General features: G+C 42.7%; 1 protein-coding gene across 3 annotated transcripts in view; it reads right to left on the reverse strand.

Moving 5' to 3' along the window:
• ipo11 (importin 11) overlaps nt 1-17,811 on the reverse strand; it is a 233,640-nt gene that overhangs the window by 27,232 nt on the left and 188,597 nt on the right. The gene's annotated exons all lie outside the window — the stretch shown is intronic.

Genomic DNA, 17,811 nt, shown 5'->3' on the forward strand with positions numbered 1-17,811 from the left:
ACACCACCATAATATCTGCAGGAAGTTAATGTGAACTAAGACTTAAATCCCGTGAACTAAGACTTAAATCCTATGAACTTTCAGGGAACTCTAGAGCTGGGAATTAAAAGTCTTCCTAAAAACATCCAGATAGAAGCTGAACATTCTGTATGTGTTCTAAATATCAGAAAGCATTACAATGGTAAATCAGCTTAAAGGTAGTACACTTTATAGGGAGCCATTTGGGACTGAGATGCACTGGGTAATATTATTTTTCACTCCCCTATACCCTCTGCATATCATATTTGACGTGCATAGGCACAGATACGCATGCAGGCACACAATACACTGAATCTACAATAATTACGTCAATGCATCTTTTTGGGGCGGCAGGGTAGCCTAGTGGTTAGAGTGTTGGACTAGTAACCGAGAAAGGTTGCAAGTTCAAATCCCCGAGCTGACAAGGTTAACTTTCAGATTTGTATTCTGACGTTTTGCCTCTGAACAGGCAGTTAACCCACTGTTCCTAGGCCGTCATTGAAAATAAGAATTTGTTCTTAACTGACTTGCCTAGTTAAATAAAGGTAAATAAACGTCAGAATACAAATCTGAAAGTTAACAAATACAGACATCTCAATTCCAATACAAGCACATCCACGATGAGGCTAAAGGTCTGCAATTTAGATGTAATTAGATTGTAATGAAGCCACACCTTGCACAAATATAACAATCGATGCAGAATGGCTGTTCTGTGGCTCAGTGTGTTACTGAGTGGGTCTTTGCCTGACGATACCGGCTATGCTGCCAGACATCTTTATCATAGAGAATAAGCCGTATTGTTTCGGACTCGTATGGCTTCAGTAATTCAGGGGCCAAAAGGCTGCATTACAGTGTAAATCCCTGGCAAAGCCTATCCTATCCCCTTCACTGTACAGACTTAGAGAGAGAAAATGAGAAAGAGGGAGGGGAACGAGAGGATGATATCCTCTATACGCAGAGCTGTTAGGGTGTCAGAACAAGAAACCCTTTCTTCATCATTATTTTCTCTGAAAATAAAATCAGTCCTCTCACTTTTCTCCCTCTTTGTTTCTTCCCTCCTTACATAAGGAGCACAACCTGCACCTTAGTGCTTTCTTATATTTTCTTCCCAATCCCGTAACACTTCTCTTCCTTGTCATCTTCGTCTCTCTCCCCACCCCCTCTACCTTATTCCTGTACAAATCATGTCTTTCAATCCCAATACCAGCACATCCACTATATGGCTAAATGTCAGCAATTTACCTCTGAGTGCTTTCTCTTTTTTTTTTTTCGTAACCCCTCTCTTCGTCTTTCTCCCACTCCCTCTACTTTCGTCCTATACAAATCATGTCTTCCATTCAATTACAATACCAGCACATCCACTATACGGCCACATGTCAGCAATTTACCTCGGAGTGCTTTCTCTTCCTTTTTTCTTCCCCAACACTTCTTCCTCACCCGCTCGCTCTCCCACCCCCTCTACCTTCTTCCTGTACAAAGCAGGTCTTCCATTCTGCACTCCTTTTCTGTCTTGCTCTAGATATCCCCTTTCCCTTCATCTCCCTCATTCACCATCTTGCTCCTTGCCCTCCTAAACATAAAGATAGGGCTTTTACATCTCCTCCAGCTCTTCCCCTTTCTGATCCCTAACATATCTCTTTTACTCCACCTCTCACACTTTCTCGCTCCGTCCTATAAAAACACGGCCTCCAATTCCTTAACCCGGACTGATACTACGAGGCTCTGCTCCCGACCTCCACACAAAGACCACGCCTAACAGTTTGACCTCTTATCTTCCTTTCTTTTCTCTGTATCCTCCTCTGGCTCACAGACACCTCTCTCGCACCCTCGCTCCTCCAGAACTTCATATGAAGACCAGGTGTTTACATCTCTAAGCCTTCCTCTCATCTTAACCTATAAGCGTCTAAGCCCCGTCTAAGCCGGGGGGAGGGGGGTTATCCAAAACTATATGGAATTGTTTTAAAGGAAATCATACCAAGGATCATTTTGCTATTTGATTTAGAATTTTAATATATAAAAAAATATATATACAAAGTTATTTGATGAAAAATTGTATTTGGCCTCACTGCTATTAACCCATACAAACGCATTGAATAACAGATTCACTACATGGAACAACAGATAGTCCCTCTCCCCAAAAAAATCGAAAGAAAGTTTGTTCCAAAGTGTATTTCCGAGAAATAAGACATTTTTCAGGAAGTCTCATGGTCAGATGCGGATAAAGAAGTGTTTCATAGGCAGATGCGTTGGATCCAATGCAAAAAAACATATCCATTATTATGCTAATTAGAATTTCAGCAGTTAATAATAATAATAATAGTTTTCATTTGTAAAGCGCTTCACAAACACCCAAGGAGCAATTTAAAAAAAAATCCATCACAGAACATTGTTCGCAGACAACAATAAAATATATATGTTTGAATTTTGAATTATACTAGGCAAGTCAGTTAAGAACAAATATTTATTTTCAATGACGGCCTAGGAACAGTGGGTTAACTGCCTTGTTCAGGGGCAGAACGACAAATTTGTACCTTGTCAGCTCAGGAATTCGATCTTGCAACCTTTCAGTTACTAGTCCAACGCTCTAACCACTAGGCTACTCTGCCGCCCCAAATATACAGGTGTCATCAGATTCGGTGGATAGGAGAACAGAATTAACATAGGTCCTTGAAAGATTTTGTGAACAGCAGACTTTAGCTGTGCTTTAAACAAGGCCAGAAACTCTGAAGCCCAGACAGTGATTGGAAGTGCGAACAGCTGAGGAGTCACACAACTGAAAGCCCTATCACCCATAGCATTTAGCCTGCTGTGGAGCTGCTGACGGAAGTTGGACCTGAAGACCAGAAGGGTGCGTGCGGCAGGAGCTTGGTAGGTGTGACCCAAAATGTTAAACATATTGGGAGCCAGTTGAGGTTGAAGAGCCATGGAGTAATGTGCTCATGGGGGATTGTAAAACGTTCCCGTTTTAAACGGGATATTTTGTCAGGAAAAGATGCTAGAATATGCATTTAATTGACAGCTTTGGATAGAAAACACTAACGTTTCCAAAACTGTAAAGATATTGTCTGTGAGTATAACAGAACTGATGTTGCAGGCGAAAGCCTGAGAAAAATCCAATCCGGAAGTGCCCCAGGTTTTGAAAGCGCTGCGTTCCAATGACTCCCTATATGGCTGTGAATGTACCATCAACGAGCTTACGCTTTCTACGTATTCCCCAAGGTGTCTACAGCATTGTGACGTAGTTTTACGCATTTCTGTTGAAGAATAGCCGTATGGGGGCACATTGCGTAAGTGGTCACATGGTGGCTCCGAGAGAGATTCTCGCATAAAGTGCAGAGGTAGCCATTACTCCAATCGGTCCTAGAGAAAAAGAAATTGTCCCGACGGATATATTATCGAATAGCTATTTGAAAAACACCTTGAGGATGGATTCTAAACAACGTTTGCCATGTTTCTGTCGATATTATGGAGGTAATTTGGAATATTTTTCGGCGTTGTGGTGACCGCAATTTCCGGGCGATTTCTCAGCCAAACGTGAAGAACAAACGGAGCTATTTCGCCTACAAAAATAATCTTTTGGGAACTTTGGCTGTCTACCTGGGAGTCTCGTGAGTGAAAACATCTGAAGTTCATCAAAGGCAAACGATTTAATTTGATTGCTTTTCTGATTTCTGTGACAAGTTTGCCTGCTGCTAGCAAGGCATAATGCTATACTAGGCTATGATAAACTTACACAAATGCTTGACTAGCGTTGGCTGTAGCATATTTTGAAAATCTGAGATGACAGGGTGATTAACAAAAGTGTTCCAATATATTTCACTTGTGATTTTCATGAATAGGAATATTTTCTAGGAAGATTTATGTCCGTTGCGTTATGCTAATTAGTGTCAGATGATGATAACGGTCCCGTTCACGGGCTGGGCGTCACTACAGGTTAACTTTTTGGTGACTGGGGGGCAGTATTGAGTAGCTTGGATGAATAAGGTGCCCAGAGTAAGCTGCCTGCTACTCCGCCATAAAATCTAGAATATGCATATAATTAGTATATTTGGATAGAAAACACTCTAAAGTTTCTAAAACAGTTTGAATGATGTCTGAGTATAACAGAACTCATATGGCAGGCAAAAACCTGAGAAAAATCCAACCAGGAAGTGGGAAATCTGAGGTTTGTAGTTGCCATTCCAATATACAGTGTCTGTTGGGTCATTTTGCACTTCCTAAGGCTTCCACTAGATGTCAACAGTCTTTAGAACCTTGTTTCAGGCTTCTACTGTGAAGGGGGGCTGAATGAGAGGGGATTGAGCCAGGTGTCTGGCAGAGTGCCATGGGCTCATGACGCGTGTTCATGTGAGAGTTACCTCGCGTTCCATTGCTTTTCTACAGACAAATGAATTCTCCGGTTGGAACATTATTGAAGATTTATAATAAAACATCCTAAAGATTGATTCTATACTTCGTTTGACATGTTTCTACGGACTGTAACGGAACTGTTTGTCCGACCTTTCCGCTGGACTTGCACGCGCGTTGTGAGTTTGGATTTGTTTACCAAACGCGCTAACAAAAGGAGGTGTTTGGACATAAATTATGAACTATATTTCGAACAAATCAAACATTTATTGTGGAACAGATTCCTGGGAGTGTATTCCGATGAAGATCATCAAAGGTAAGTTAATATTTATAATGCTATTTCTGACTAATGTTGACTCCACAACATGGCAGATATCTTTATGGCTTGTTTGGGCTCTGAGCGCTGTACTCAGATTATTGCATGGTATGCTTTTTCCGTATTTAAAAAAAATAATCTGACAAAGCGGTTGCATTAAGGAGAAGTTTATCTAAAGTTCCATGTATAATAGTTGTATCTCTTATCAATGTTTATTATGAGTATTTCTGTAAATTGATGTGGCTCTCTGCAAAATTACCGCATGTTTTGGAACTACTGAACATGTAAAATTGTAAAATGTTGTAACAGCATAGGTCATAACCAGGCAATGTTCTGTGGATGGTCACACTTTTGATGTGGGCCTCAAACAAGAGCCAACTGTCAATTATTACACCCAGGTTGCGAACCTCAATGGAGGATAGGACCTTGACACCACAAATATTGAGGCTGTAGCTGCTGATGTTAATTATGGTATGAGAGCCAATAAGGAAGACCTCAGTCTTTTTGCAGTTTAATTGCAGGAAACTCTGCTGCATCCACACTTTGATGTCCTGCAGGCAACTGACCCAGAGTGCAGTGGCATTGGCAGTATCAGTGTTTTTGAGACATACAGCTGAGTCTCGTCGGCATAAAAGTGAAAGCCCAGTCCGTGTTTCCTCAAGATGTTTCTCAGTGGCAGATAGAGCCGCTACTGTTTTCTAGGACCGAGCCTTGAGGGACCTCCTGGCAGATCGTCACCTATTAGGACCGATGGCTACCAACTGGGAGTGATCAGTGAGAGAGAGACATTGTCCTGGACTGGTTCAGGTCCTAACAGGCCCAAGAACTTCTCCATGCGGTCCAGCGGATTGGCATGTCTGACCATGTCAAATGCTGGAGTCCGCATTCATAAGGTGGTCATTGCTGAACCTTACCCAAGGCAATCTGTGCTGTGTCTACCTCTGAAACCCGACTGGAATGGGTCGAGTAGGTTGTGAAGAGCCAGATGGTGTGGTACTGCAGTTGGAGACAGGCCTGTCGTTCTGGAGGTTGTCATAGTCAGATCCAGGCTCGCTTTTTCATCATCATCCTCTGTCCTCCTTCACATGGAGACCATGCTCTCCCCTTCTTTCCATACTGAGATAGATGAAAGGGTGTTGACACCCAGGCTCACCATCTTCCCACTTCAAAGAGCCCCAAATTAGACATTCTCCTGATGGCTTCAGCAGCCCCTGTTTGTGTGTTTGTATATGTATGTGTGCTTTCTCTAATAGCATGAGTGGGGGTGGAGGAGCCTCTTCTCACCATCACGCACACTAAAGGCCCCATGCTTCTCAGCTGAAACGGTTTGGACATTTGTGTGCATATATTATGACAACATTTTGTTACTTTTCTTTTGGTGAGAGTTTTTTTGGCTGACCCAAAGCCAGAGGAAAGCTGAGTTTGTTAGCCCAAGTCCACACCCCTTTGTCGGTGATTGGTCAACAATAGTGATACTTCAATAAATTCTGTTGTCATTCAACGAGAGCCGTCTTGTTTTCATGCACATTTTTTCATTGTGAAATACTGCACCAAACATATTAGCTGGATCTAAAATTGCACGACTAAGATCTCCTCTGCAAAAATGCCAACATTTTGACAGATTTCTTGAGTTTTCTTAGATTAATTCAGACTATTTTGAGTAAGTGTACAGTATACTGGCTACGGTGTCTCAAAATAGACATACAGCACTTTTGCCGCTTTTGATACATTTTTCAAGGAAGGTCTTAGAGCACACTTGTTTGGTTTGCCCAGCCGAACTGAAGCATGCTGACGCATAAATGGGCACCTCTAATGGAAGCTGAGGTATCACAGTACTGCCGAGAGCCAAAGATAAGTTACACCATGAAACAATGCTATATGTATCAAGCGTCTCAGAGTAGAAGTGCTGATCTAGGATCAGTTTTGTCTTTTAGATCAAAATTAATACAATTATGTTGAAAATGGGGACCGATTCCTAGATCTTACTTTGAGATGCTTCATACATATGGCCCTTGGGCTGTATTTCAAAGGGTCTGGAACTATGGTTTAATGTGGTAAATTAAGTCAGGGAGATGGAGAGTTTAAGATCAAGAGGTGAGCATAGAATGAATAAAATCCTTCATGTTTTTCTATTCTCTCTGGGTCCAATTTTAACCTCATAAGCGTGAGCAATGTGAACTTTCCTGCAAGTCTGCGATTGATGTCAATGCATGATTTGTGCAGTGATTTGAGTTCCTTGCTCATAAAGTATCAAATGCTTGAAAAGTCTGAAAACTATTTTTCCTATGGGATCCCCTACAGCCAATTAAATACTAGGCTATATCTGAATTGTGTGTAGGGCCTACTGAACGTTTAAAGTTAAAAGTGGACACAAACACTCCATTCTCAGACCCAAAGCCATATGGATAATTTATCTAAATTATGAGAGAAGAGGGTATTATAGGGTATTAATAGATAATTATGATGATTTATTATTAAAATGTCCTCTTCATGCTAAATGGTGTCCATTTAAAATGTGAATGTGCAAATTTCCACTGAGCACACAAAGACCCAATTCTTACACTACAGTGAGGTCCAAAATGATTGACACCTTTGATAAAGATGAGCAAAAATTACTATAATATAATTGAAACTGAGCTATATTGTATGCAAAAGATTTTTGTGAAATTGTTATTTTATACGAATACAATTGCTCAGAGAAAAGAGGGATCTTAGATCATTTCTCCATACAGAATCCTCCCAGATCTTTGATATTCCTTGTCTGCACTTATGGACTGCCCTCATCAATTCAAACCACAGGTTTTTAATGGGTTTCAAGTCCGGATACTGAGATGGCCCTTGCAAAATGTTGATTTTGTGGCCAATTAGCTTTTTCTTTGTGGATTTTAATGTGTGCTTGGGGTTATTGTCTTGCTGGCCAAGATAATTATCATAAGTAGACATTCCAGCTTCCTGTTAGAAGCAACTAGGTTTTTGACAAAAATAGCCTGGTACAGGGTAAAGTTTAAAAGCCATTGCCATCTGTACTAGTATGCTTCCAAGTCAAAAGAGTTTGCACATATATTATGACATGTGACACTTTTTTTGTTTGTTTTGGTGTTCGGCAAGGTTTTATTCCGTTTTCTTCCCTGTTTTTCCTTGAGGCAAGTCGAAATCAAATCAAATTGTATTTGTCACACGCCCCGAATACCACAGTTGTAGAATTTACTGTGAAATGCTTACCGACAAGCCCTTTCCATACAACGCAGAATTAAAAATAAAATAAAAACGAGACTATATAATAACAAAAAAAATAAATAAAATTTTTAAAAAAAAATAACAACGAGACTATATACAAGGAGTACCAGCACCGAGTCAATGTGCAGGGGTACGAGGAAGTTGAGGTAATATGTACATGTAGGTAAGGTAAAAGTGACTAGGCAATCAGGGTTAGGGTTGCACATTCTGGGGAAAATTCAGAGGTGGAAACTTTCCGTGGCAATTAAAGGGAATATATAGAAAATGAACAGTAATACCATTTAAAGGTAGATGTTTTTTCCATTTGATATATTTACCATATTATACGGAGACAGAAACATAAACCTTATCATAAGTAGACATAATTGCAAATTATTAAATACTTCCAATAGAAATAAAAAAATAAAAAAATCTAGTTACGAATTGTACTTTAATTAAATGAGTTGACTCTTCACATGGGGTGATTCCACAGAACAGCAAAAGGGAATACTGAATGATCCCCAATGATCCATCGCATCTCCGAAAAACATTTTTAACAGACATCTGTAAAATGATAGTCTAGAAACGAAAGCTTTGGTTGTCTTCCCCTCAGGCTTCCATGTCCTCTCCCTGGACCTCCTCAATGTCCACCGGATGGCAACCAATTTTTCAACCCTGTATTGTCAGCCAGTTGTGATCTGAGACGGCTGATGTTGGTGGGATTTGGAGGATGATGGAGGCAACAGCGGAAAGAGCCTCAGATCCACAAAGTCCCAACCACCAGGTGGCTGATGAGATATGTTGGCACGAATGCCATATTACATCTTCATCCCAAAGCTCTTGCTTGGAATTGTATTTCACCAAGCTGCCAAGAACCTTGCCCTCATCCAGGCCAAGGTGACAAGACAAGATAGAGATGACACCATAGGCATTGCTGATCTCTGCACCAGACAAGATGACCTTGCCAGCATAGTTGGGGTCCAACATGTACGATGCGGTGTGTATGGGCTTCAGGCAGAAGTCTTTATGCTTTTTGATGTATTTCAGAACTGCAGTTTCCTGTGCTTGGAGCAACAGTGAAGTGGGCAGGGCATTACGGATTTATTATCTTACATCCGCAAGCAGAGTCTGAACATCAGACAGGATGGCATTGTCTCCCCCAATCTGTGCAATGGCTAGTGATATAGGTTTCAGGAGTTTCCGGCTGCTTGCAAATCTCTCCCAAAATACATCAACCAGGAGGATCCTCTTGATGGGGCCGTCCATATCGGCAGACTGTGATATGGCCATTTCCAGGAGACTGTCAAACATGATGCCAACACCAACCCAACTAGTCTTGCTGGGCAGCTTCAATGTGGTGCTCTTATTCGTATCACTTTACTTTCTGAGGTAGATTGCTGCTATAACTTGATGACCCTTCACATATCTAACCATTTCCTTGGCTCTCTTGTAGAGTGTATCCATTGTTTTCAGTGCCATGATGTCCTTGAGTAGCAGATTCAATGCATGAGCAGCACAGCCAATGGGTGTGATGTGAGGGTAGGACTCCTCCACTTTAGACCAAGCCGCCTTCATGTTCGCAGCATTGTCTGTTACCAGCGCAAATACCTTCTGTGGTCCAAGGTCATTGATGACTGCCTTCAGCTCATCTGCAATGTAGAGACCGGTGTGTCTGTTGTCCCTTGTGTCTGTGCTCTTGTAGAATACAGATTGAGGGGAGATGATGTAGTTAATTATTCCTTGCCCACGAAGATTCGACCATCCATCAGAGATGATTGCAATACAGTCTGCTTTCTCTATGATTTGCTTGACCTACACTTGAACTCTGCATCCAGCAAATGAGTAGATAAAGCATGTCTGGTTGGAGAGGTGTATGCTGGGCGAAGAACATTCAGAAATCTCTTCCAATACACATTGCCTGTGAGCATCAGAGGTCAACCAGTTGCATACACAGCTCGAGCAAGACATTCATCAGCATTTCTCTGACTACGTTCCTTCATTGAGTCAAAAAAACTTCTGATTCCAGGAAGACCATGAGCTGTTGCTATCGATAAAGTGTCTGATTCATCATTTTCACCTCAAATAGAAGTAGAGGGGCTTTTGTCAGAGGTTGTTTGTTGTGAGCGCTGAGGGAACTTTATGCACTTGGCCAGATTATTCTGCATCTTTGTTGCATTCTTCACATATGATTTGGCACAGTATTTGCAAATGTACACAGCTTTTCCTTCTACATTAGCTGCAGTGAAATGTCTCCACACATCAGATAGTGCCCGTGTCATTTTCCTGTAAAGAATAGGAAAAAATGAGTAAAAAAAACAACAAATACAATTCCATGTACAGATAAATAGTTATGCAATTAGATTAAACAACTCTTTTGTAAGATACATTTTTTTTTAAATAAAGCATGTATGGAAACAGGTGAATTAACACTCCTCAGTTAGCAGGCCCAAGCAAGCTAAAACCCACATGGCAGCAAAAACTAACTAGCAGAAATTGTTAACAAGTTAGAAATGATTTAAACAAACTTTTCTGTACGCTACTATTTACTAGTTAACAAGAAATCATGTATGCCATAAAAAATATTCTCCCCACCCAGTATTGTAATCAAAACTTACCAGAAAGCATGTAGTCCTTGGCTCAGACAGTGTGGTAGTGTGGGCTCAATAGCATCTCATTAGTGTGCAAGATCTTGAGAACCAGCTGTACATGTGACGGAAGAATGCCCTGCGCATTCAGAGGGTTGCAATTCCATTGAATTAGGGATAGTTTAACCAAAATATGCCACAAGACCTAGAATTGCCTTGTGTGCATATCCCACAAGAAAGGTTCACTGTTATAAGCATTTTTTGTTGTTGATGAATTTAAGCAAAATTCCCCAAATTCCCGAGCTTAACTTCCCATGGAAAATTTACCAGATTGTTGCCGACCATTTGCAACCCTAATGAGGATAGATAATAAAGAGTAGCAGCAGCGTATGTAGAGAGTGTGAGAGTATGAAAGCCGCCTCCAACGTTGTTTTACAGAATTTGGCAGTACGCCCAACCGGCCTCACAACCACAGACCACGTGTAACCATGCCAGCCAAGGACCTCCACATCCGGCTTCTTCACCTGCGAGATTGTCTGAGACCAGCCACCCGGACAGCTGATGAAACTGTGGGTTTGCACAATCGAATAATTTTTGCACCAACTGTCAGAAACCGTCTGTGTGCTCGTCGTCCTCACCAGGATCTTGACCTGACTGCAGTTTGGCGTTGTAACCGACTTCAGTGGACAAATGCTTACCTTTGATGGCCACTGGCACGCTGGAAAGGTGTGCTCTTCACGGATGAATCCCGGTTTCAACTGCACTGGGCAGATGGCAGAGAGCGTGTTTGGTGTGTGGGCGAGCTGTTTGCGGATGTCAACGTTATGAACATGGTGCCCCATGGTGGTGGGGTTATGGTATGCGCAGGCATAAGCTACGGACAACGAACACAATTGCATTTTATCAATGGCAATTTGAATGCACAGAGATATTGTGACGAGATCCTAAGGCCCATTGCCGGGCCATTCCTCCACCGCCCTCACCTCATGTTTCAGCATGATAATGCACAATCCCATGTCACAAGGATCTGTACACAATTCCTGGAAGCTGAAAATGTTCCAGTTCCTCCATGGCCTGCATATTCACCAGACATGTTAACCACTGAGCAGTTTGGGATGCTCTGGATCGATGTATGACAGCGTGTTCCAGTTCCCGCCAATATCTAGCAACTTTGCAAAGCCATTGAAGAGGAGTGGGACAACATTCCACAGGCCACATTCAACAGCCTGATCAACTCTATGCGAAGGGGATGTCACGTGCTGCATGAGGCAAATGATGGTCACACCAGATACTGACTGGTTTTCTGATACACGCCCCTACCTTTTTTTAAGGTGTCTGTGACCAACAGACCAGGCTACTAGTGGATGACGCTCAGAGTATAAGAGTTCATGGGGGCTCTGCAAGACAAAATCCGAGAGGAAAACCAACTTTGTCATTCACATTATGGTTCATAAACAGGATTATTTGGGCAGGTCAATGATCAGGGGCAAGTTCATCTCTTGTGGACAGACTAAGTTAACGTAAATCGTACCATAGATCTGTATTTATAATATAAACACCAATTGATGACAAGCATCAATAGTTTTGGTGTTTGGGTTTTTCCATCACTGGTAAACTTGGACAAATCAGGATTGGGTGAATGCGGTATTTGTATGGTTTTGAAGGAGAGTCTGAAAGGGCGGTCAGTCTGTTTACGAGAGATAAAACGATGTAAACATTATGGTACCGTAGAGGTCATCCTGCAATGGGATGCGTGTGATAACAAGCAGCATTAGTTCAGGGGCTTAGGATTTTTTAGTCACTTGTTATTTGGACAAATCACAATTTCGAGAGAGGGTGGAGCTCCTCTTTCCGGTTCCACTCCTAGCATTTATTCATATCTTCTCTTAATATGTATGGACACAGAACTTAATTGAGCATCTGGCCAATTATGCAAGACATTAGTTCTGGGTTAAAAGAGATTAGGGATATATTTGACATACCACAAGACAAGACATTTCCAGTAAAAGTAGTGCCATATTTCTTCTGCTATTTAGAAGTAACACATGGTAGCTAGGAAAAGCTGAACCCTTGAGAAACTCTTGAGGAAATTACAAGACAAAAACAGTCATTTCAGAATTATTCCTCTTCATTTTGAAGCGTACACAGTGATGTTTAGGCCAAAACAAAAGCAGCGGTGCATCTCTTTCATCTGTTTCAGGACAGTAAATCTTGTGATCCCACAGAGAAAAGTATGAGGATGGAATGATCAATGAGAGCCATCACAACCACTCAGAACCAAAACAAACCAACTGAACACACTGAAAAAGAAAATGACTGGAGTTGGTGCATATACAGCCAACTAATGCAAAAATAATATTGCGAAAGTCAAAACGACACATGGTCAAAAATAATATCCCGATATGCAACTATCGATCACTATTCTACTGTTGTATTTTTTTATAACACGGGTTATATGTCATCTAAATGCTTTTAGCTGTGGCGACAGACTGATAGTTTATGTTTCAGAGTGTTTCAAGTTGATATTTAGTGTGTGTCCCTCTTTCCCCTCCACTTCATACTTGATAACATCTTTAATAATATAAACTTGAAGCTGATTTAGAGGACTGTCTTTACCTCCAACATGCTCCGGGGGACATTTCCTGACAGACACATAACTGTACAAAAATGAAAAGTCTGGAGAAGCCAGGAGGAGGTTGGAATGTGACCCAGTTAGGGAGCTTGCCACTGGGGAGCGGGAAGGACTGTGACAACCAAGCTCCAAATCTCCTTTGGAGGCTACACACATACACAGACACACTGGTCAAAACGCAGATGGGCCAGCCAAAATCACTCCAAAGACAGATTCACGTACAATCACGTGCACAAATCAAACCCAGTTCTATTTGAATCCTACATCTATAGCAGTTACCCTGGCCTAAACTCCCAAAAGAGGCAGACAATTGTGTCCTGCACGGGGCTGCCACGCCTGAACAGTAAATATCAAATAAAAAAATACAGAATAGCCTCTGAACCAAACCATCTATCCTACATTGTCACTCCACATTCTGACTCCGGCACACTCCATCATCTGTCACTCAGCATCCCTCCTCCTACTCCATCTTCCACACTGTGCCCATCACGCCACTGCCTCTGCTCCTAGTCAATTCTTCATCCTCTTCTTTTTGTTTCCCTCTTCTCTCGCCTCCTCCACCTATCCCTGATGCTCTCGTCTCAAAGTGCTGCCCCCACCCCTATTGATGTTCCTATGTCTTCCTCAATCCCTTCTTTATATGCTCTGTTTCCATCTCTGTCCACCACCCACCATCGACGTGCTCTACATCTTGCTCAAAGTGCTGTACAGTGTCTCTGTCTGGAGTTTGTGTATCTGAGGGTATGGCGTTTGTGAAAGACAGAGTGTGTGTATCTAGGACTGTGTGTGTTTGTAAGACAGTGGGGATTTCAGTTGGATAATGGCCTAGCTCTGAGTCCTGGTTTTCTTACACTACAATGAGCAAGTATTATCCAAATTGCTTTGACCACGCACACACACACACACAGGGTAGAGGGAGTAGAAACACAAATTACCATGGATAAACAAGAGATCCAGAAGTCTGGACACACACACACCCCACTAGTACAACCACACACGTGCACACAACACACACACTGAACGACCACACCCTGCTAGTACACACACCCACACACATAGTAGACTGATGGCAAGACACACCAGGGAAGCGCTCCACCCGGGTTTGTCTGTCAGTGAAAGAGGGAAGAGAAACAGCAGAAGTCTGAGGGAACAACACAGCGCAACTTCAGATTTATCCCTCTGTTATTCTATTCATCTTTTATTCAGACAGCAGAGCAGGGGGAAATCTTTTCATCCGAAAAGATACAACCATCATCTGCAAGCAGAGGGACCTCCAGGCATGAATAAAACAAAATAACTAGAAAGGTAGATTTCGCAAGAAAAAGCTGTCCAAATGTATTTTTATGTCAGTGGGAGAAGTGTAGAAGTTAAAATTGATATAGGCTAGTGTTTAAAATGTCAGACTAGTGTAGTAGCAGAGGTAGTGACTGTATTATAAATAGTAGTGGGATAGTATATTTTAGTTGTTTATTAACAGTAGAAGTAGTTACTTCAGTAGTGGTGGGGGGGGGGGGGGGGGGGGGGCGGATGGAGGGAAGGAGGGAGTGGCTGAAAAGATGTAAGGAGGAAGGGAAAGGAGGACAAACGGAAGGTAGGGGCAAGGACGTATAGAGGAATGGAGAGGGAGAGAAATTAATCGAGAGGTAGATTGAGAGCAGAATGGAGTGATGGGGAGGGAGGTATGATAGAGCTCACTCCGTCTTCCTGGCTGTTGTCTGTACAGTGAGAGGTGAAGTATATATAATTGATATGAGAAGAGACTGAAAAGGAGAGTTGAGGATATTTCGCCACACACCGGTGAGAGTTGAACCTCGGGCAACACACACAGTTGTGAGGGTCATGGAATTTTGGATGACAGTAATTGGCCAGCCACATTTTTTCCCCCAAACATTTCTCCTCTCCTTCGCTCCTGACTGCATGTGCTGCCATAGAAATGTAATTAATACATTCTATTTCTATGTTTGCTGCTGCTGCTGCATTGTGCGGGGCGTTGCCTTGGCAACCAAAGACTCATTCGCTAGTTTCATCAAGGCGCAACAAAGTTTCATCATGTTGTTAAAGGGATAGCTCACCCAAATTACACAATGACATATTGGTTTCCTTAAAGTCCACACGCTAATCTTTTAGCGTTTGTGGCACAAACCCCAATCAAGTCATGGGACCAATATAATGTGTGAACTATCCCTTTAAGAGTCCATATTACTGCATGACTCGCCTGGCCATCTTCAGCCAGCTGTTCTTCGTCCCCCCCCCCCCCCCCCCGAAAAATGGTTATGTCACCGTTAAACATATTTGTGCCAGCCCTACACACACAAACACTGTTACAACTGCTGCTGTTACGTCTGCTCCATCTAAACCAACCCAGACTTCACAAATACACACTACATCGGAAGAGAAGTTGATATCTTACGCTTCAAGTGCCGAACCCCGGCATGAAATTTGTGCATGTAACCTGACTTACACAAAAGTCTCCTACTGACATCCATTCATGATTAACAAAGCCAGGCAGTGTTGCGTCTCAGGATAGGATAATTTCCATCCTAGGCCCACTGATTTAACGAGTTGGCACTTCTACGGCAATAATAGAGTTCAGAGTTGTTAGCAGCTTCAAAAAAAAAAAACTTTCCACACCTATGGGTTTGTTCAGTGGTTGGATGGATGGTGCAAAATGGTGTTTATTAATTTAGCTTCAGGCCGGTTCAGAGAAAGGCTACAGCTAGAAGAAAAAGAGGAGGAGAGGAGGAGAAGGAGTAGGAGGAGAGGAGGAGAAGGAGTAGGAGGAGGAGGAGAAAAGGAAACGTAACAGCAGCACCTCCAGACACTACAACACCTACCCGCTTGCAGACAAACTAAACCACATCTCCACATGCTCTTGTTAAAGCCTACATTATACAAGACATCTGCACGTCCCCGAATGGAGATCGAGACCATACCCATTTCCATAAATTACCACTATATCAAGTTTTGGGAGCATGAGAGTTACAGATGATACATTTTCTGCACTATTTTGTGCAGCACCTGAACAAAGGGGATACAAATATGGATATGCCGTCACACAGGCGCAAGCGCACGCACACACACTTCGAGTGTTTAATAAGTGAAGCTACACTTGCAGTACAACCAGGCGCCGTGGCTTATGGAGTGGTCACAGGGAGCCCCAGACGTCACTTAGCCAAAGGTCACTGTTGATGGGACACTCTAGCAGCACATAAACATGCCACTTAGAAACAGGTACACTGTTACACACACACAGGCCAAATGTTACCTCACAGAGTATGTTGCATACAATTTTGCCAGGTGACACACAGAGGACACAAACAGGGTACACTTGCATGCACACACACAGACACACAACGTTATTCAATTGTGCAGGTGAGACACTCACTGGCATGCAAATGTGTTGATTGTGCAGTCTGATGAGGTCTGGAAACATCAATGTTTAAAATATTTAATTGAAATAGCGATTGAGGAGCAAGTGTCTAGTGTTAGACTGGTGTCAGTCTAGACAGTTTAGTGCAGTTTGTCCATTCTACCTCAGAGGTTTAGTCATTGTCCCCCTGTTGAAGTATGTCTGCTGCTTTTAAACAGCTCCCATTGAAGAGGCTTGAGACCCTTGTCTAATGCTATGGTAAGCGCCACAGAACAACCTTTACAAGCTTCTGGATAGCTGAAATGCCTGTGACGGTTTTCTCCCGAGGAGACTAAATATGATAAGCGCAACATGAAAGGTAAAGTGAAGGTTAAAAACAAGCGGACTTTAAAAAAAAACATGGTTTTGCTGCTTATTTCAATGCCCTTCTGAGAACGGTACGCAGGGCGGCGCATAGGCTCAGTTAATCTGTCTCTTTAATGGAGGCTAGGGACAGGGTTTCCGCCCTGCGACGAGCAGCACTAGAGATGTGAGCAGGAGTGTGTGTGCTTTGCTACACTCTAGACTCTAAGAGTGCTCTGACTGGGCCATGTTCCATTCTATTACTGTCACACTGGTGGTAGGGGGCTGTGTTGTGTCCCAGATCACACAACCACTGAAGCAAACCCACCTGCTAGAAACAGCGCTTGAGTGCACACAGCGGCTGTGCAGGTGTGAGATATCTCCGTGTTGGACTGGGGATCTAAGGCAGAACATTTAGCGCTCTTCCACACTTAAAAAACAAATATGCTCTCCCCTTGCTGGCTAGCAAGCAGATCAACAATGTGTGAGAGAGAGAGAGAGCGAGAGAGGGAGAAAGAGAAAGTCCGAGAGGGGGGGAAAGAGAGAAACGGAGAGAGAAAGAGTCATACTGAACACAGCGACCATTCTTCAAGGGAGCTGCGCTGGAACAAGCAGTGCCAGCTGTGTGTGTGTTATAGTGCTGTCGCTTTGTGCTCTGCTGTCTTACCCTCAGGGGAAACATCAGGGGTCTGGGCTGAGGTGATAAGTGCTGTGGGACACCGCCACAGTGCAGACACAAACAAACATGCTAACAAAACCATGCGCGCACGCACACACACGCACACACACACACACACACCCCTGTGCGTAGATGTGCACCAACACACCAACTTATCCAACCTGTTTAGGAGGGTAAGCGGGCGGTTGGTAGAGTAAAGTCATACTTTAATATATAGCGTTCTTATTTTACCCACTGTGAACCACCTGTGGAGCCTGCAGAGGAACCATGATTGTCCACAGACACACAGCAGGACGGACACACGTA

This window comes from Oncorhynchus mykiss, chromosome 6 (assembly GCF_057628025.1).
Source record: "Oncorhynchus mykiss isolate SJ-2025 chromosome 6, ASM5762802v1, whole genome shotgun sequence".
In the NCBI taxonomy this organism is placed as follows: Eukaryota; Metazoa; Chordata; class Actinopteri; order Salmoniformes; family Salmonidae; genus Oncorhynchus; species Oncorhynchus mykiss.